The sequence below is a fragment of the Triticum urartu genome, chromosome 6, assembly GCF_003073215.2.
Source record: "Triticum urartu cultivar G1812 chromosome 6, Tu2.1, whole genome shotgun sequence".
Taxonomy (NCBI): domain Eukaryota; kingdom Viridiplantae; phylum Streptophyta; class Magnoliopsida; order Poales; family Poaceae; genus Triticum; species Triticum urartu.
Window position 1 is genome coordinate 515,351,636 of NC_053027.1, and position 22,595 is coordinate 515,374,230.

Sequence of the window (22,595 nt, forward strand, 5' to 3'; positions counted from 1 at the left end):
AAGAGCTACCAAGCATAGGGCCTGTGTGTCGTTCCCCATACCGGCCATGGGAGATAGTTAGCTATTCCTTTTTTGCTAATGTTGTTCGTTGATTTTGCCGAATTCATGTTCTTTGCCTAGGTGCTTGTGTTTATATTGAGGGATAGCTAGCAGTCTTGGAGCTTAATACAGAAGAAAAACTTGGAGTAAATTTATTTCTTTCCTCCTATAGCTTTGTAGTAAATAAATGCCTCTTTGTACAAAGGCTTGCTATAATATCCACAATAAATTCTTGCCATTTAATCATATTATGTATTAATGCTTCCTTATCTGCATTGTGTTAATGCTTCCTTATCCTCATTAATACATGCTTGGTATATGAGCCTATTATACATGTGGTTTACTTTATCCCATGGTAGTTCTGATATACAGTGCCCTCACCCACACTCATTGATACAGAAAAAGTAGAGTTGTCCTCATGAGTGGGGATGAAAACGAAGCAAAATGCACAAAACTAAGTCCTGCCACATTATTTTCATATTTCTAAATGCATAAATGAATAAGAAAACCAAGCAAACGAATATACAAACATATCATATTGGAAATAGATACATACCAAATATGCTATCTACAATAATAAAAAAGCTATGGATGGGTGGTTGACATGGTGCCATCACGACAACAATCTGATGTCCCTAACACTTGGTTGCGATAATACGCCTACTCGTTTACTTGATTTGGTAGTAGAACATATTAGGTTGAGTTTATTCATCACACGGGATGAAAAATAAGTTATTCTTCACTCGAGGTAATGTTACATAATTTCATAAATAAATTATATTTGAAATACAAATCGTTACAATTATATATTCGTCACCCTTGGTGAGGAATAGTTATTGTTCACCCCTCTCTATTTTATTAATGCACCGTACTTTTATGTTCCATAAATTTTGTCTTATTTCAGATGTAAAAAAAGAACGTATGAAAATATATAATCGCCGTAAAAATATGTTATGTTACGTAAGATATAAATGTAAAAACTTAGTGTAAAATGTACATAGAATGCAATGTTTCTGGTCTTATGACCTATATTTTTTTCTCATGCCACATTTTACGCGGTGAATCAATCCTCACCAAGGTGGCATACTAGAACCCCAACGTCGACTTCGCCGCCGCGCTAGAGATCTTGCCGGAGGATGTGGACCTCGCGGCGCACGAGGAGCGTATCGAGCCCATCATCAAGCGCGTCGACGGGGTCCGGAGGGTGGAGGGTCAGCACCGAGACTAGGTGCCCCATTTCTCTTTGCCGCTGCGAGTTCATGACCAAGATGATTTTATCTTAACTTAGAACCACAACAAAAATTGATGTAAGATAACTCTGCAATACTTTTTAAAAGGACGCATGCTATTTTCCTGTTCGATTTTTCTTGGTATGTACGCCCTACTCTTAGTTGGACAGGCTTGCCGGCGCGTAAACCCAAGCCGCGGCGCTTTGAGGATGGATCCTCAGTGGCCTGTGGGGTGCGCTCGCTGTCGGGCGAACCACCTTGTCGCTCTCAGCGCGGCCGCTTGAACTGTTGAGCGGACTCGAAATAGGACAAGGGCGTTTCCAATAGCAGATAGGCCACCCTGCCAATCTCAACACGGCCGCTCGAACAGTTGAGCGGACTCGAAACAAAACTAGGGTGTTGCTAATAGCGGGAGGGTCCCATCACGTGCAGGTTTTCCATACCAAGAGCGAGATCTTTTGAGGAAAATAACTCTATAAAAGAAAAGGGAATTACTCAAAGTTTTGCGCGGCTTAGATTTTTGCGGCCACGCAGATGATCGTTGTTGTCGCGGACGGCACTAGCGTGCGGTTGATTGATGCCGCCTTCTCTTCTTGGGCCACCGCGATGATGGAGTTGATAAGTTGACTTCAAAACTAGATTTTCACAGCTTGCCCTCCCCTACCTACTGCGCCAAAGATGTCGGGGCTCAGGAACGACACCTATGGGATCAAAGGGAATCCCTACTACGGTTGCTGGAGCGCGGGGCTATAAAAAGAGCGGGTTTAGAAGATCAACGCAGAGGGAGTTTATCCAGGTTCGGGCCGCAAATCGTGCGTAATACCCTAGTCCCGCGGGTGTGTGTTTATCTGGTGTTCTTGTACTAGCTACAAAGCGTGCAGGGTCCAAAAGGTCTGAATCCCCTCACAATATGCCGTAGGCTTCCTTTTATAGTCAAAGGGGCTGCCACAGTGGCACACACGAGGTGGAAAGTTGTACAGTAGTCGAGTTTATCGCCTGACATTACGGGACAAAACGCATTAGATGGGCTACTTAGGTGTCCTCTTGCTTTATCGGGGACGGCAATGAAGCCCATTGAGGGAGTCCTGGATTAGGGGGTGTTCGGATAGCCGGACTATACCTTCAGCCGGACTCCTGGACTATGAAGATACAAGATTGAAGACTTCGTCCCGTGTCCGGAAGGGACTTTTCTTGGCGTGGAAGGCAAGCTTGCGATACGGATATGCAGATCTCCTACCATTGTAACCGACTTTGTGTAACCCTAACCCTCTCCGGTGTCTATATAAAACGGAGGGTTTTAGTCTGTAGGACAACATACAGAACAACAATCATACCATAGGCTAGCTTCTAGGGTTTAGCCTCTCTGATCTCGTGGTAGATCTACTCTCGTACTACCCATATCATCAATATTAATCAAGCAGGACGTAGTGTTTTACCTCCATCGAGAGGGCCCAAACCTGGGTAAAACTTCGTGTCCCTTGCCTCCTGTTACCATCCGGCCTAGACGCACAGTTCGGGACCCCCTACCCGAGATCCGCCGGTTTTGACACCGACATTGGTGCTTTCATTAAGAGTTCCTCTGTGTCGTCACCATCAGGAAGGATACCTCGGCCTGTCTTTAAAGATGGCATCGTTGCTAAGGGAGCTTTGGCTGTCGGCCAAACCCTCCGGCTAGGTGGTTTTCTTATGATCGCCTGTTCGGCTTCTGCACCGACGATGACCTCTCGAGCCATCGAAAACAATCTTCATATCAGCTTGGAACTCACCGAGCAGTTAGATCCAATGGAGCTCTCCTCCATAAACGAGCTCTTGGATCGCTTCGCCGCCCTGGGAGTCGCTACGGATTATGACCAGATTGGGCCTAAACCCGATCCGAGAGAGATTAACTCTCCCCAAGTCACCCATCACGTTGCCGTGGTAGAGGTAAAGTGCGGCGACCCTTCATCTATCTTAAGGACTCGTTACGTCCGGATTCCCGATCCCTCCAAGACGGATACCCGCGGAGGGGAGGATATCACTCAAGACCTGAAATTGGAGTCAGGCGACGGACTGGATTCATTGGAGAACATCCATGAATCCAAATTTTCGAGTTCGGAAATTCCTCGGCCTCTGAGCCTTAGATGGGGTGAGGCTTCGGATTTAATTCCACCCACCCACCCGAACATTAGCGATCTATCCCAAATTAGGCAAGAGCCCGAAGAAACAGTACATCATTACTGGGCCAGATTCCTCCTGGTTATGAATAGGATAAAGGACTGCCGCGAGGAAGACGCAATCTCAATCTTTTGCAGTAATTGCACGGACAAGGGAATCCTCAACGCCATAAGTCGCCGTGATATTACACGCTTTGCTGACTTGGCGTCCATCGTACTAAAGTACTGTGCGATGGAAAGCGCCTGGAAAACCGAAATAAAATTTTGGGATGATCCGGCCCTGAATACAAACCCAGTCCGAAATAAACGGGTGCATCATCTCCAGACACCCGGGTCAAACACCAAAAAGCAAAAACCCTCTACAGGCATGGAACCGTATTGGAAGGATGGCTTAATGGACCCTATAAAATTCACAGTACAGAGGACGCCACACCAACTCACAGCCTTAGAGCATGTTGGATACTCCGACAGGTGGCCAAAATTGGCGAAAATCTCCTAATTCCGGAGACCACAGAAAGCCACCCCAGAGACACCAATACGGTATTAACAGTCTTCGAGACTTTCGCATCAAATAATATGCGAAAAAGGACACTCCGCAGCCTTGCCAAAGTCTACCAAGTAGCAACAATAAACCCATGGAGTGACACGGCTATTAGCTTTAACGCCAGTGATGAACCTAAATTCCGAACAGCCCAAGCACCAGCCGCATTGGTCCTCAGTCCAATAGTGGATGGCTTTCGTCTTTCCAAGGTACTCATGGACGGCGGCAGCGGATTGAACCTCATTTATGAGGAAACTCTTCAAAAAATGGAAATAGACTAGAACCGCATTGAGCGAAGCAGCACAACCTTTAGAGGAATAATCCCCAGTCAGGAAGCGCGCTGTACAGGAAAAATCACACTAGATGTGGTGTTCGTCACGCCGGATAATTACAGGTCCGAAGAGGTCACGTTCCATGTGGCTCCGTTCAGCAGCGGTTATCATGCTCTACTAGGGCGGGAAGCATTTACAATATTCCAACCAATGCCCCATTACGGGTACATGAATCTCAACATGCCCGGGCCCAACGAGATCATCACTCTCGCTAGTGATCCGGACATAGCACTCTACGCCGAAAACACGACAGCCGCACTGGCCCTTCAGGCACTATCCAAATCCCTAGCGGCTGAGGAACTGACTGTGCTATGCTCCACGGTGAATAGAGATGACATGGTACTCGACAAAAGATCCAAGTCCACCTCCTTTAAACTGGCGGACGAAATAGTCAAATTCCAGGTCCACCCAACGGACCCCAATAAAACATCTTCCATCGGGGCACATTTAAACCCTGATGTAGATGTCGCACTACGAGAGTTCCTACGAGAAAACTGGGACATTTTCGCCTGGCACCCTTCAGACATGCCAGGAATCCCACGCAGGCTGGCCGAGCACAGCTTAAATATCCTAAAAGAATTCAAACCTGTCAAGCAAGCTCTTCGGCGTTTTTCCGAACCTAAGAGACAGGCCATGGGAGAAGAGCTAGCAAAGCTATTGGAGGCCGGATTCATCAGAGATATAAAACATCCGGACTGACTAGCAAACCTGGTGATGGTACCAAAGAAGGACAAATCCTGGCGCTTGTGCGTTGATTTTAAGGACCTTAACAAGGCTTGCCCAAAGGATCCCTTCCCACTCCCCCGCATCGATCAAATTATCGACGCTACCGCAGGACACGTTTTGTTGTGTTTCCTCGACGCATATTCCGGCTACCATCAAATCAAGATGGCAGAACCAGACCAAGCCACAACGGCATTCATCACACCATACGGCCCATTCTGTTTCAACACAATGCCCTTCGGGCTCAAAAATGCCGGCGCAACATATCAGCGCATGATTCAAACATGTCTGGCAAACTAGATCTGCAAAACAGTGGAGGCATATGTAGATGATGTGGTCGTCAAAACAAGACATGTCGAATCTCTAGTAGACGACTTGAGGCTCACATTCGATAACCTCCGAACATACGACATCAAGCTCAACCCGGAAAAATGCGTTTTTGGCATTCCAGCCGGAAAGCTCTTGGGCTTCACTGTATCCGGTAGAGGAATTGAAGCAAATCCAGCTAAGATCCGAGCTCTGTCGCAACTGGATATCCCAAAGGACCTCAAACAAATACAAAAGCTAAATGGATGCGTGGCGGCTCTAAGCCGCTTTATCTCCCGCTTGGGAGAAAAGGCCCTACCCCTTTACTGCCTCCTTCGGTGCACCGAACACTTCAAATGGACGGATGCAGCCACGGCCGGACTCGACGAAATAAAAGCCATATTGGCAACAAATCCAGTCCTGGCCGCGCCAAACATTGGTGAACCAATGCTATTGTACATTGCAGCAACACATCAGGTTGTAAGCGCAGTGCTCATCGTCGAACGAGAAATGGACGGACACAAATTCCCCCTTCAAAAGCCGGTCTATTATGTGCCCACTGTCCTCACTCCCTGCAAATCACGGTACCCGCATTATCAAAAGATTGCGTACGCGGTATTCATGGCATCCCGGAAGCTACGACACTACTTTCAAGAGTGTTCAATCAGAGTAGCCTCAGAAGTACCACTTAACGATATTATAAATAACCGTGACGCAACGGGCCGGATTGCAAAATAGGCTATTGAGCTCCTCCCGTTCGACATAACTTATAAGCCACGGCGAGCCATCAAGTCGCAAGTCTTGGCCGACTTCGTCGCAGAATGGACGGAGGCCGAACTCCCTAAAGAGTACGGCACATATTCAAATTGGATCATGCATTTCGACGGCTCCAAGATGTTGGCCGGACTAGGGGCTGGTGTCGTTTTGACGTCCCCCATAAGAGACACAGTTCAATACGTACTCCAGATTATGTACACAGGCTCCAACAATGCAGCCGAATATGAGGCCCTTTTACATGGTCTCTGGATGGCAGTATCCATGGGCATTCAACGCCTAGAGGTGCGCGGGGACTCTAACCTTGCAATATCCCAAATAAATTGAGACTTCGACGCCAAGGATCCAAAGATGGCAGCTTACCGCAACACCGTCCTAAAAATGTCAGCTCGGTTCGAAGGGCTTGAATTTCACCACATAGCCCGGGAAAATAATCAGGCGGTAGATGTCCTGGCACGCATTGGCGCAAAACGCGATGTAGTCCCCCCCCCAACATCTTCTTGGAAAGGCTGTTCAAGCCATCCGTAGTATAGGAAGGGGAGCCGCACAACACCAGCCCGGACCTAACCGCACTGCCCGACACCGAACATTCTGAAACAATCGGCGGCTCTACCAATGAAATAACACCTTCAGCCCACGTAATAATGGCCGTCATCGCCCCGTGGACAGAACCATTCCTCGCCTACCTTATTAGGCAGGAACTCCCCGAGGACCAAAACGAGGCATGCTGCATAGTGCGGCGATCCAAAGCCTACAAAGTCCACGAGGGAGAGCTTTATAAGAAAAGCACTACCGGAGTCCTTCAAAGGTGCATCTCTGAAGAGGAAGGGCGGAACCTCCTGGCTGAAATTCATGCCGGACTCGGGGGTCATCACGCTGCAGCTCGGTCCCTTGTGAGCAAGGCCTTCCGCACAGGCTTTTACTGGCCGACGGCCCGGGCAGACGCCCAGGACTTAGTCCAATGATGCACCGGTTGCCAGCTCTTTGCAAACCAAAGCCATATGCCACCCACCGCCCTCCAAACTATCCCCATCACTTGGCCCTTCGCGGTCTGGGGGCTTGATATGGTTGGACCCCTTAAAGGCGGAACCCACAAGCAAAAATACTTACTGGTCATGGTGGATAAGTTCACCAAATGGATAGAAGCCAAGCCTGTTAAGATGGCCGAATCCGGACATGTGATAGACTTTATATCTGGGGTTGTACACCGTTACGGCATCCCCCACAGCATCATCACTGATAACGGCACAAACTTTACGGCCGATGAGGTAAAACTCTGGTGCAAAAACATGGGCATCAAGCTCGATTATGCTTCCGTCTATCACCCACAAACTAATGGCCAAGTCGAACATGCAAATGGTCTTATCATGAGCGGCATTAAACCCAGATTAGTGCGGTACCTCACGGAATCTAACATGCACTGGGTAGAGGAGCTTGACTCCGTACTCTGGGGGCTCCGGACCACGCCGAATCGCACCACCGGATACACACCATTCTTTATGGTGTACGACGCAGAAGCAGTTTTGCCTTGCGACATAATTCATGACTCACCTCGAGTGCGCATGTATGAAGAAAGAAAAGCCGAGCTCGATCGGCAGGACAGTTTGGACGCATTGGAGGAGGAGCGTGACGTAAAAGCCCGTTCCGCATTCTATCAACAGCAGGCTCGAAGATACCAAAGCAGAAAAGTACGGGCCAAAAATTACAACGTTGGCGAATTAGTTCTACGCCTGCCGGATAAGAAAAAGGAAAAACTCAAGCCCAAGTGGGAAGGACCCTTCATAATTGACCAAGTCCTGACTGGTGGAGCGTACCGCCTGTGAAATGCATCGGATAACCGACTCGAGCCGAACCCATGGAATGTAGCCCGTCTCCAAAGATTCTATGCCTAGCGCCGGACTCTGTGTTCGTCTCCTTCTTCTGTCCATTTTTTATACATACTTTCTGTCTTACATTCCTCTTCTTCTCTCTCTCTCTCTTATAACCTTTAAAAGCTCATAAAGTGATGCGCTATCCGCGCTCATTAAACCTGGGGGCTTCCTTAAACAGAAGCTTATTTATACGGGCTTCATGCCCAACACATGTGTCACACTTCCGCATGTGCCTTTTATTCACCATTATATGCATCGATATGACTTAAGTTTTGGCCAAGCTGGGTTGCCTGGCTCCTGTGCTTACCCCTATGTTCCCGATTGTTCGGCTAGGTGGTAAAGGGAGAACCTCTGCGATTGTTACTGCCGGGTCAGCCGGACATGTACCTCAGACTGGGTGAAGCCGAAAGCTAGCGTTCTTAAGGGAATATTCGCTCGGTGAACTAAAGACGATCTTTTTTTATTTACATACATGCCCCCATATGTTTTTCCTGCGTTTCTTTTCGCAGCATGGACATGCACTTTAGGGCATGCCTCCCAGGGAAAGGAACCCCTAACGGAACTATTCTCCCTGGAAGATGTTTCTTATTAACCATGTAATATAACATAACTAGTCGGGCACTTGTCTGTTCACGCACTAATGACCCCTATGCCTGGTCTCCATGCATTCCCCGGTTCCTATATAACCACATGGGAATTCGGACACACTCCGGACCATCAGGACCCGAGGCTGAAGCGAAAAGGTCGGCCATGACAAATGATCTGCAGTCCGGCTAGAAGGCATTATAAATATCAATAAAATTACATAGTCATTTTGACTGATTGTATTCCTCTTCAATACCATCTAACAGGCTGTCTAATTTACAGTCCTGCTGGGAATACTTTGCGGCCAACTCTACTTGGCCGTATACTAAGCTTACAGGGATCTCCTTCCCATCGGTCCCTACAGGACCGACCTCGGCCATGTGGTTGGGGTCAGCCTTTGTGTACCGTGTCTTCACCATGGCCCAGGCCTCCCTAGCGCCTTGACCGCAGGCCGAGATCTTCCACAATTGGAAGCGCTGCTGTGCTCCCTTTAGCTTCGGGCATGGAGATGGATGGCCACAGAGCTTGGGCGACGCCTTGCATCGCCTGCCGAACTCGATCGAGCAGCTGCGAGAGCTCGGGAAGAAGGTCACCCATAGAACCGGGCATCTCCTCTGCAGGACGACCTGTTAGCCCACCTACAGACATTGCTCTGTTAGTCGACTTCTGCGCCGAACTTTCTTTCAAAGGTTCGTTCAAGCACTTACTAAATATGCCGCGCCGAAGCCGCTGATTCTCCTTCACGGAGTCTGACAGCTGGGCACGAACATCTTTCAGCTCGACGCCCAGCTTGGTGTTGGCATCTTGGAGATCGTTCTTCTCCCGCCTCACCTTTGTCAGCACCTTCTCACCAGCCTTTAGCTGGCGTAGGAGGTGTTGTCTTTCCGGATTCAATCCGGCGCCATCTGCAAATTCATTTGTCAGATTCGCACCCATGCCGTGCTTCACAAAATACTTATCTTTCAAAGTGTATGTTACCAGAGGGGGTCTCCTTAGGCTCCCCTGTTGCGGCCAGTGCGGCCTCAAGTTGGGCTTTGCACTCTTCCAGCTCCTTGGACAGTAGGGAATTCTTTTCTGTAAGAACCTGCATAACAAATGATCCTTAAATCAGTTATTCTAACTGTTTCAAGTCTCGGGGGCTACTGGTATATATATATATAATTACCAGTATTTTCTTACCCGTATGTCTTTTACATATTTCTCTTTGGCTTTGGCTAGACCATTTTGAGTGGCACGGAGGTACGCATCTCCCGAATTGAAGGCATCTAACGCCCCTTGGGAGAAACAAGCGTCGCGTAGAATTGTCCGGCGACGCCTGTGGTTCATGGCACTCTCCACCTCAGAGTTGGTGGCAGACAACCCGTCCACATCCTCCGTCGGAGGAGCGTCTGGCGCGCGCCTTGCGTTCGCCTCCGCCTCCGGACCAGGCTTTGGAGCCTGGCTGGTGGAGGCGCGATTGGCAGTCTCTCCGGATATAGTCCGGCGAGGTCTCTTTGTCCTGAAGAGAGCACGAGTGTCAATGTGCCTTGAAGGTATAACACCTGGGATAGGGGGGCGCACCATACCTTTGCGCTGACGCCTTGGTCCGGACTGCACTTCTTTTTTGCCCACGGGGCCTTGCAGCCCCTCGTTGGCTTGTCGCCGCAGGTTCGACCTTCCGCCTCAAAAACCTCCCCTGCAAAGTTCGGTTGTAATCAGGGAACTGAAAACATGAGAGGGCGGACACCTATTCAGGGTACTGGGACTTCGATCTCAGTTACCTGGGAGGCAGGAATTAGCCTTGGGTAATCGGCCGTAATGGCCACCAAGGCGTTGTCCTTGCTCAATTGATGGAACACTCCATCAATCAGCTCCACAGATATGTCTGGATCCTCTTGAGAGGCCGGGTCGAGGGACCGTACTAGGTCCTCGGGTTGTGGAGGAGGGCTGCTTATCTCCTTAACAGCCCGGCGCAGTTCCTGTGTTGAAGTCATCGGACTGAATATTTAACAATGGGAATACAAAACGGATGGGCAAGTAAATGTGACCACTTACCCAGCTTGGGGGATTGTGCATAGAGAATCCGCCCTGTGGGTTGACGCGGAGAAATTCCTCCTCTTCTCCCTTATACAAAGTGGACAAGATCTTTAGTAGAGCGGCAGCTGAATCCGGCCCCTTACGGCCGTAGCGGGTGGCCTCGTCCTCCCTGTTGAAGTCCCACATGGGGTGGCTTCTATACTGAAGCGGCTGCACCCCCCGCATGATGCATTTGGCCATAACCCCGATCATGGTTAGTCCAGAATGGGCTCACAATATTATTCGGCCCATCAGGTAAATGATGTTCCTGTCACTTTCCCTTTGAGGGCTCCGTGGACGCCAGCTCAGGCGCTTCTTTAAGGGAGCACTGTCGAATTCAGGGAGGCCGATCCGGACAGGATCCGGCAGCGGGACGTCTTCTATAAAGAACCATTCTGAGGGCCAGTCTTCGGACGCCTTCTTTGGAGTTCCGGACAGATATCCGGTCCCGGCGATGCCACTACAAGAAATATGTCAACTTGTGACCACCACTATTGGTCACTGAATGGTCACAAACTTCCATTTGTGACCTTTTTGTCACCAAAAACATAAGTTCAAAAGCTGGCCGTCATAAACTGACTATAGCGACCTTTCTTCTGGAATGGTCGAAGACGTTTATGACCAAAATACGTCTACTGTGGCGTTTTGGTCACTAGCAACCTCCCCAGGCCACGTAGGCATCCAACATGGCAATCTGACGTGGCACAAGATTCAGCCCGGTCCAATTCGATTTTCTACATGGGCCTAGCCCAACAATTCGGCCTTTTTAATGTATTTTTCTATCAATTTTTGATCAGCTTCATGGGCCAAGCCCAACATTGCAACCTTTTTTATTGTTGGATTGTGGCCTTTTTGTCTAAACGAATTTAGTTTTTCTTTTTTCCCAAAAGAAGGGTCCACTAGTCAGATAAGTGGGTCCACTAGTCAGATGTGTCCCAATTGTTAGGTTCTGGTAACAGGTTTCCATTTGTCAGGTAAGTGGGTCCCATCTATCAGACTCATATTCTTCATATTTCAAGCAGTATTTAGATTGGCAGAGACAAAAACACACACAACACTTAAACAAGAGCAACCAGATCACATAATACAAGCTCTATCCGTGCCATTACAAAGGGCCATGTATAATACAATACTTTACAAGCTCTACAAGTGTAATATAGTACTACTTCACAAGCTCCTGGACTCGCTGGACTCTCTCATATTTCTATGCACCTTCAATAGGAAAAATACTTCGATAGTCAGGGCTGGAACCATAGCCAGATGAACAACACGCCGGACTCGCTTGACGACGATAGTCAGGGCTGAGACCAAACAAAACAGCAACATGGCTTCATCTGTCTTCCTATTACATGAATCAGAGAAGAATGAGAAAAACCGGGGCAAATATATTATGAACAGACCATTCAAGAAAAGGACATGTATTTAGAATGATAACACAAATTCAGCTAGTACCATGCTTTTTGTTGTCGAGCTAGTTAAAATGAGATAGTAGTTCATATAAGAAACAGAGACACAATATGAATATGCATGGCACATATGCAGGTTGTGCAAAAAACTGCACTACAACACATTGCGCCTGAAACAAAATACCATTCTACTATCACGACCATACATTCAACTGGCAAGATCTAACAATACTCGTCAGCACACGCATACTAACATCACAAAGGCAGGAGAGAATAAAGGGAACCAAGGAAGATACCTGTGGATGATAGTGTCGACGATGATCTGGATTGAGTTAGCATTGATGAGGAAGTGGATGGTGTCCATGGTGTGCTTTAGATGCACACAGCCATGAGCTTCTTGCCGCTGTTGCATCCGTTCGCTCGATGATGGGTACCAATGCATCCAAGTAGAACAAAACCACCAACATTAACCCACAGCTTCAAGTACAAGCAATTATATATCAAGTGACAGTGAAAACAAGTTGAGAAAAACACTATAAATATCTATTTCATGTCATGCAATATTCAAACCGAATAAACCTATGCATACGAAGGTGAAATATTACAAACAAAGCTCTCATCAGGTAGCATGCATACAAAATCTCTGTGTTGGCAGTAGTAAATACTCTCTGTGTTAGCAGTAGTAAAACTCATGCAGTACCAAGTTAACAACTTTGAGTCAGAAAAGCTAGAAGTGTCTCTTAAGAGAGACCAGAACTTAGAATTAAGGCACATATCATATTCTGAACAGCATCAGCACCATGGTAGTAACAATTAACAGTAGTAGGACATCAATGGGGCACAACTTATTTAACTACAGACGGATGGACAGACAATTACCTTCTCGAGGCAGGGGCGAGCATCCTTGAAGTCGAGGAAGATGAGCGTGAGGGCGATGCTAACGGCACTCCAGGACATGTTGAGGCCGAGCAGCAGCGCCACAAGCATGCCCAAGGTGATGGTGTACATGCCGAAGGTGATTTTGTCCCCAGATTCAGTGCATGGAACCGCTCCCTTCCGTTCCCAACAGCAGCAAGGTACTGGGCTACTGCTGTGAGAAAAATCTTGTAAGCATGATAGAAGGCTGGGATGGCAGGAAGTGAAAATCCTGTCTAACAACATGAGCAGAGCACTAGTTACAAGCATGATAGAAGGTTGGGTGAAGAATATACGAAACTGCACCAATCAATTCAATTCAAAGGGTGTATCTTGTGTAAATGATGCTAGCAATCTCAGTTATATATATAGCAGAAATTTTATTAGATAATCCTAACTCCATACTTAACAGATATTCATTCCTCAAAATACTCAATAGAGAGTATTCCCTGCCACAAGCAGCAAGATGGTTTGGGCGAGATCCAGCGAGGTGCAGGGCTGCTCGTTGGGTAACTAGTACCTGGATGTATGGAGTGAGGAGGGAGAGCTGCAGCATACTAATCTTGGGCGTGAAGAGTGGAAACTACCATATATTGCCCAAGAATTGAACCCAGCTTTGACATGCATGCTGCAATTCAACTCCATTGGTTTTCACAGAGATAAGATGAAAATCAACATTGTTTTGTTTGCCACTTATTGATGAAGCTACCAATTAGGATTAAATGCAGACAGCAGCAGTAGTAGTAGTAGTAGCATAGCTACCACATTGGGACGACAAAAAAGAAACTAGATATCCAGCAAGCGTGCCTTAGCTTATGGAAGCATAAGTTGTCAACAGCCCTTAACATGACGCCGAATGATAGCTCAGCAAACATGGCATACCACAAGGAACTGAGACAGCATGGTCGCACTAGCGTTGCACAAAAATATACCCCAGGCTAGACAAGCAGATGCAGAAGGAAAAAAATTCAAATGCAGCAACAAAAGGATGTTCTCAAGCCCATATATTATTACTGACTCATAATCTCAATATCACACTCCGATTCAGAATAACTCGTCATATCACACAACAGTATTTAAATCAGTTCCACATAGAGATCCCAGACAAGAGAGCGCCCACATGGGCGTTAACAATATTTACGGGGCTGTCAGATATGAGCAGCCCTTGACAACTGACGGCGAAGCGAGTGAACATTGCATGAGCCGTACCTGCATAACAGAGAGAATAGAGTAAGATGTTAGTGTTCAAGAATTAAAGGAAGGCTCCTTCTCTAATGCATGATACGCACACTCGTGCATATTCCCAAAAAATAATTAAAGGAAGGGTAGGTCTCGACTACGAGCTATCTCTGCAATGCATTTGTTCACTCACTATTACTTAACATATCCTACAGTGATGCTAAGCTACTGACTAACAGTTCCGGAAAAAATTAGTGTACTCCGTCCACAAATACTCACTCAGCAAACAGCAATACTGTGTCATGAAGATGACCTTCTAATGCTACTGCTTGCCAATATGAAAAAAGTTGCAACACAGTGCCAATAAGAATGTTAGTCGACACAGAGATGGATACCTTTATGGTGATAAATCTGTGTGCAATTTTACTGGAATGTGTGGTGTGTCAGCAGTGGCACATTAGTCACCTTGATTGGTGACTAATAGACCTATTATTGGTGACTAATAGACCTATTACTTCATATAGATGATACACGGGCTTAAGGTAACTCAGATGGGTCACCTTCACCCTGCCCCTACTGAAGGTGAAGTCCTCGATTCCATGGCCACTGAAGAAATCCGCCACCTCCTGCAGCACCGGTGGCTTGTGCAGGTCGAACTCGTGCATGCATCTGGAACACCTACGAACCACGCAGAAGAAGAGTCAGCTCACACGCACGCATGTACCGAAGTGGTACACAATATCTTGTGGAATCGAAATGAATCGAAGCGGTGAGAACCGAACTGTTGGAGAGACGAGATCGACGGATCACTCACGTGGCGGAGGTCGGCCTTGAGGGGAGTCATGGCCTCCGGGGACGACGAGGCCGCCATCATCACCGCGGAGGCAGTCACCCGCGAGGGCGGCCGACAGGCTTGGCCTGGACATGCTTAACCTTGGAGAGGATCTCCCGCGTCCGCCATCGCTGATGCTGCTGCTGGATCCGAGCTTCGGGGATTGGGGATCGGGGAGATGAAACCCTAGCTGTAGCGGAGGAGGAAGAAGAGCTGGGAGCCGGAGCGAGGTTCGGGTGCAGCGCGAGGGAAGGAGGGCGCCGCCGGTGACAGAAAGGAAGGAGGGCGCCGCCGATGATAGAAAGGAAGGAGGGTGTCGCCGGTGCCAGTGCGAGGGAAGGAGGGCGTGGCGCGAGGGGTGAGGGAGAGGCCGATCTGGATCGGGGACAGAGAGAGGGAGGCGGCGGAAGGAAGGAAGGGATGAGAGGTGAGAGAGAGGTAGGGTTTGGTGCGGTGGGTTTTTTTCCTTTCATTGCATGGATAGATGGATGGACGTTGGATTGCTAGCAATGGATGGTAGGATGTCTGCCATCTCATCGATCTGTGCCACAAACGGTTCCTCCAGTCACAATGTAGTACACACTTTGACGATTTTATAACCATCTAAATTGGTCGTAATCAATTAAATAATATGCTAAATCATGTCACCTATTTTATAACATCATAGAATTAGAAAAAAAATAAGAACAATAGCATCGTGTCACAAGTGAGACTTGTTTTTCAGAAAAATAACAAACCTAGAATAATACAAATATCTTTAAAAATTGATCTCAAAAATGAGTTTTATTTGCAAAAAAACATTTTCAACCTTTGGAGTGTCGAAAATGGTATATATTTTTGAAGCACCTACCAATATTTGCTGCAAAATGGCACCACTCTATTTTTCAATAATATTAGATCATATTTTAGGTACAATTGAGAAAATGCTTGTGTCTCAATAGCTGTCTATCCACCTCTCTTCAATAATTGAGGAGGTTTTTCAAGTGCCCATTTTTCATTTTTCGAGTGTCCAAGAGGGTTTTTTTGTGAAGAACCTACCAAATAATTGTTGCGAAATTGGACCAAATCATTTTTCTAAAATGCTATGCCATATTTAATGCACAATTGACCAAATGGTTGGGTGTAAAGAGTTTTGATCCTCCTCTCGTGAAAAAGACAAATTTTCGCCGATTCAGCTGGAAGCGGGTCAAATTTGAACTGTAGCTGCCTTATAGTTTGCTCTTTATTTTTTCCAAAACTCATTTCTAGGTACATAAGTATCTATTTAATCAGAGAAACACCAAAAAAATTCCAAGATTCAACCACTAGCTAGGAACGGTCATTCCCGCCGTTTTGACCGCATTTTGAAACGGGCATAAAAAATTCAAAAAAATCAAAAAATTGGGAAACCTTCGCATTGTGTCATTATATGTGGCCAAGTTCCTAGGAAAAATAACAAACTTGTAATACGACAGTTATTTTAAAAAAGTGTTCTCAGAAACGAGCTATCACGTGTGGAGATCAATGGCTTTCAAGCCAAATGATCAATCTTATGGCCACATTCATGGCATAGTTTGTTCAAATGATCTCATATTGTGCACAAGGGTGCATATTGGAATGACAAACAATATTGCCTAAGGAAGTTTTCATTTTCCTTGGACGGAAAAACCATTTTCAATTTTTCGAGTGCCCAAAACGGGTTTTTTGTGAAGGACCTCCCAAATAATTGTTGCAAAATTGGACCAAATCATTTTTCTAAAATATTAGGCCATATTTAATGCACAATTGACCAAATGGTTGGGTGTAAAAAGTTTTGATCCACCTCTCGTGAAAAAGACAAATTTCCGTCGATTCAGTAGGAAGCGGGTCAAATTTGAACTGCAGCTTCATCATAGTTTGCTATTTATTTTTTACAAAAATCATTTCTAGGTACATAAGTACCTATTTAATCTGATAAACACCAAAAAAATTCCAAGATTCAACCACTAGCTAGGAACGGTCATTCCCGCCGTTTTGACCGCATTTTGAAACGGGCATAAAAAATTCAAAAAAAATCAAAAAATTGGGAAACCTTCGCATTGTGTCATTATATGTGGCCAAGTTCCCAGGAAAAATAACAAACTTGTAATACGTCAATTATTTAAAAAAAAGTGTTCTCAGAAACGAGCTATCACGTGTGGAGATCAACGGCTTTCAAGCCAAATGATCAATCTTATGGCCACATTCATGGAATAGTTTGTTCAAATGATCTCATATTGTGCACAAGGGTGCATATTGGAATGGCAAACAATGTTGCCTAAGGAAGTTTTCATTTTCTTTGGACGAAAAAACCATTTTCCATTTTTTGAGTGCCCAAAATGAGGTTCTTTGTGAAGGACCTCCCAAATAATTGTTGCAAAATTGGACCAAATCATTTTTCTAAAATACTAGGCCATATTTAAATCACAATTGACAAAAAGGTTGGGTGTACAAAGTTTTGATCCACCTCTCCTGAAAAAGACAAATTTCCGCCGATTCAGTAGGAAGCGGGTCAAATTTGAACTGCAGCTGCATCATAGTTTTCTATTTATTTTTTTACAAAAATCATTTCTAGGTACATAAGTACCTATTTAATCAGAGAAACACCAAAAAAATCCAAGATTCAACCACTAGCTAGGAACGGTCATTCCCGCCGTTTTGACCGCATTTTGAAACGGGCATAAAAAATTCAAAAAAAAATCAAAAAATTGGGAAACCTTCGCATTGTGTCATTATATGTGGCCAAGTTCCCAGGGAAAATAACAAACTTGTAATACGGCAATTATTTTAAAAAAGTGTTCTCAGAAACGAGCTATCACGTGTGGAGATCAATGGCTTTCAAGCCAAATGTTCAATCTTATGGCCACATTCATGGCATAGTTTGTTCAAACGATCTCATATTTTATTTAAATAATATTTTATTTGGTTTTTATTTGATATTTTATTTGAATTAGAAAAGTATGCATTTTTGGAAATTGCATTTTTAGCCCAGAAAAATGTTCACTTCGTTCTAAATAATAGGTTTAGACGGAGAAAATTGTTTTGGCATTTTTTTAGAATTTTTTTATAATTTATTAGGATTTTATTCGGGCAGAATTTTATTTAAAAAAATCCTTCCCTTGCCCAACTGGGCCGAAGGCCTAGCCGAGCGGCCCAGCAGCCCACCTCGTCGTCGCCTTCCTCCCGCGTGGGGAGGAGACCCACCGCCGCATGCCGCCGACGGGAGTCCAAGCCGGACTCCACCCCGCGCCGCCCCCTCACCCAAGGCCAACCCCCTGGCCTTTATAACCACCGCCGCCGCCTCCTCCCTCACTCCGAGCCGCCGCACCGCCGCCGCCGAGCCGCGCCGTTGCTGCCTTTGCGCCACCGAGCCGCGCCGCTGCCGCCAGCTAATGCCGCGCCGCCTCACCCGCGCCGCCGCCTTGCCTCGCCGTGAACCGGTACAAAGCGCCCCGATTCACCGGTTTTTTTTGTTTTTTTGGTTCTCGGTTTAGATCGGTTTAGGGATAGGGTTTTCTCGGTTGTTTTCCGAACGAATCTATTTAGCAAACATTCTCTGTTCTATTCGTTTTAACGAACACGTTTGTTCGTTTGTCCCTGATAGGGAACGTTCGTTCGATAGCCTATTTCTTTTATTCTATTTTCGGCCAGGGACCTATCCACGATTATTTTTATCGCAGATTAGCTCCTGATCTTCAACCCCTCACTACTTTTTGCTCGCTCGTCCAAATCCAGTGAAACCAACGCAAAAATATTTTTCTTGTTCCCCTCTTTCCAGTTAACCAACTTGAATATGGTTTTAACAATTTAAAGTTTGGTTGCAAGCAGATTAGAATTTGAACTTCTTTTGATTGTAGTTTGAGTTTCGTAGCTCCGATTTGGTTGATTCTTTTTGCAAATGAAAGCTCTTTAGTTGAACATTTAATTTGGATCTTTTCTCTTGATTTTTACCCTTGCATCTATTGCTTGAGTGTTTATGTATGTTATTTTTTGTTTGGGATAGAGTTTCCGGAGTGCAAAGTGTGCTACTACGAGTCACTAGGGTTTTGAGATCGTCAGCAAGGCAAGTAACACTTTGATCATACCCCTTATTTCCTAGTTTTTATGCATTAGTTCAATCCTCAAACAATGCATGGTTAGGACTTGAATATTTGTGGGTACTAGGAAGTAGTGATGAGGTAGTACCTATTGTCTTTATTTCAAACCCGGGGAGTTACTTCTACGTTGTGCTTATACTGCTATGCTATGCTCATAGACGTGGTTTGGTTTGAGTGATCCATGACAGATGTGAGAGTTTTAATTAATGGTTAAACTTAAGCTGGCTACTTTAATACACATCTGGGTGGATTGGTTGAGGCACCCTGGAGCACCCAGTGGTTGTGTGGGCACTTGGAGCAATCCAGTGTTGTCCTGGGATCATCCTACGGTTTGCCACCCAGGCTCAAAGGGATCATAAGATTATACTTGCTGGAAACTTACGTGTGCATCCACAAGCCATTATGGGCTCTGGCATAGTTGAGTAAGTTGTCTGACCTCTTTGAGTGGTAGGCTAGCAAGTGTAGGGGATGTAGGTGGTACTGTCTACCCAGAGTAAAGAGTTAATGCTTCTGAAAGACTGTTTCTTGGTCATCTATTTCTCAAACATCATGTAGTGCGAGAAATACAACGGAAGAGATTGAGTCTTGTGGGGAAAAGTGCGCAAAACTCTACAGAGTGTATAAACTAATCATGGTTAGCCGTGTCCTCGGTTATGGCCATCTTGAGTATCTAGTACTTGAATTATTGATTTGATCTCATCACTCTATGAATTAATTTGTTGGGTTGATGACTATTTAATTTGGGATTGAGTTGGAGGAACCTTATCAATGTTTTCAACAAACTTTGTAGTTAAATAAAATATATTCCTTTGGTGTAGGGAAAAATTAGCTTTCTGCAAAAATAACCATAGAGCCACCACCTGCCACTATGCATATAGTTATAGCTGCTACATGCTCATTGCTCTACAGTGTTATTTTGCCAGCATATTCCATGTGCTGACTCGTATCGGGCTGCAACGTATTATGTTGCAGACTTTCCAAACGAAGAGTAAGGTGCGCTAGGTCGTTGTCGTGCACTCAGCAATGTCATTGGAGTTGATGGACTCATTTTACCTTTGAAGCGTCCGCTGTTATTTTCATTAGATGGCCTTCAGCCATATTATTGTAATAAATACTCTCTTTTGAGATATTCAATGTAATAAGTGTGTGATTGAACTCTGTTATAAATCCTTCAAGTATTGTGTGTGTGTCAGCATTACCGATCTAAGGATGACACTTATACGCAGAGATTTCACCACCTGAGGTCGGATCGCTACAGTCAAGCCGGGCCGACCGGTCCGTGTCGGGCTTTTTCGGGCTTGATCCAGGCTTAGCCCCGATTTAGTAGGCCTGACGGTCAGGCTGAGCTAGGCTCGGGCCTGGATTTTCAGCAGCAGCTGTGGTGGAAAGTGGGGGTGGGGCGGTTGGGGGAGGGGCCAGATCTGGTGGCTTGGGTGACAGGGGAGATAGGTGGTAGGGAGCGTGGGTGGACAGCCGGAGATGAAGAAGATGGCGGGGATTTGGGGTGCGGCTACGAGGATCTATGGGGAGCGGGGCTCGGGGCCGACAATGCGGGGGGGAGAGTAAGATCGTGGGTGGAGTGGGTCAGGTGGGGTGGTTTTTTCTTTTTTCTTTGGTGCGCCTCAGGGTCGGTTCGGTGGGGGTGTGTGCAGAATAAGGTTACTGTTGTTAGAATAAGGACTTAAGGGGTGTTGTTCGAATAGACCCACTCAATTTATATGGCTTGTTCCCTATAACGACTACGATGGGGGATATTCTATGGCTTGTTGCATAGTGGTGTGGGACTTCCAATCTTTTTGATTAATTTCTCATTATTTGACGTGATAATAATGATTTGTTTTTCTGTGTCGTGGCGATAAAATGATTTTAGTGGCACAAGGAAAACCAGATACTAAATCAACAATTATCAATAGCTTATTATTAATTTACTTGTATGAACTAAATCAGGTTTCACACAAACAATGTAAGCATTCACCTTCACGCAATATTTCTAGTACATATATAAACTCATTTCATGGTACTTCTCAGTTCTTTCTGCAACAGCATGTGCTACTACTGCCTTCAACTCAACTGCTCTTATCCTTGTCATAACCTCGGTTAACACAGTTAGCTTTGCACGCAATGTTGCCACTAGCTCGGTCTGGTGGCGAACAATAGTCCACAGTTGTACACAGGTCAGTATCTGTGCACAAATCACAATAGAGATACCTCAATCAACACATATAACCCACCAGGAAAATACAAGTTTGTGTATCCAAATAGAGTGAAGAGATTATGAAAGAAAGAAGAAAACCATACCTACATAACGCCCTGCTGCATGACATGAGAAGACAGTGGTGGCCATTGTCGGCGTTCTGGGAATGGGGGTCCCCAGACGTGCCTGCCTGCGGCACACGGCGCGGCGGAGCCAGCTGGCCGTACGACCCATCTTCATCAACAAAGCATCCAAGACCCTCATGAGGGTCCAAGCCTCGCGAGGCGGACGACGCAAGACCTCCTCCCGAGCGGCCTAGTCAGGCAATCTCGCGAGGAGCGGAGATACCAAGGCAAGGCGAACCTCACGAGGCTCTCGTGACGTGAGCCATGACGATCGACACCAGGCGGGCGCTAGCACGCGCAGCGTCCTTGTTTCCTCTTTGGTGCAAAGGGGGCAGGCGCAGCCGCGGAGTACCGAGGCATCAGGCAAAGGTTGCCATTTCGGTGCAACAAGACCAAGGCCATGGACTGCAAGACGGAGGTCATCGTGGAGCCCAACATGGCGTCACCACCAGAGCTTTGTGCAGGCGAAGACTACTTTTGTCAGGATAGCTTGTACTAGCTGCCCCCTTCAAATTAGCCCGCCATTGTTGGCTCCCTTCCCGCTCAATATTTGGGAAGAGGACTAGGGCCTCTATAAATAGGACTAGCCACCACAGACTGAGGGACGAAGGGGCGAGACTAGAGAGAGAGGGGGAGAGAGAGAGGGATCATCTCATCTTAGCTTGAGAGAACCTATACACCACAAGTTCATACGCACAAGAACACCTCAACCTCAGGAGGCTGTTCTTCCCTTGTATTGTTCATCATCAGCCCAAGAGGCAATCAACCACCACCACACTGGAGTAAGGTATTACACCACAATGGTGGCCCAGACCAGTATAAACTCCGTGTCTTTCTGTGTTGTGAGTTCGTCGAGTTCGTCCGCGAGATCTAGCGAGGTACAACGTAGATCGGTAGGAGTGAAGGACTTCGTGCGCACCCCAGTGTTCGAACCTAAGGGTTAGCCGGAGCCCAACATCTGACATTTGGCGTGCCAGGTAGGGGTGCATCGTAGCTTCCCTTCCATCAGTTCGTCGCTCCGTCGTCTCAATAGCGGATGCTCGCCGTGCTCGAGCTGAGCGTCGGGCTGCCCTCGCCGCATGCGTTTCTCAGATGGCTCCCGTCGACGGGCGCCTCGTTGTTCTCCGTCTCCCGCCGCCAACGCTGCCACCGGCCCGGTGGGGAACGAGCAGCAGGCGCCTTCGCTGAATCCTTTAGTGCGGCTGGACGGCCGCACCGCTACTCCATCACTCACCCCTGCTG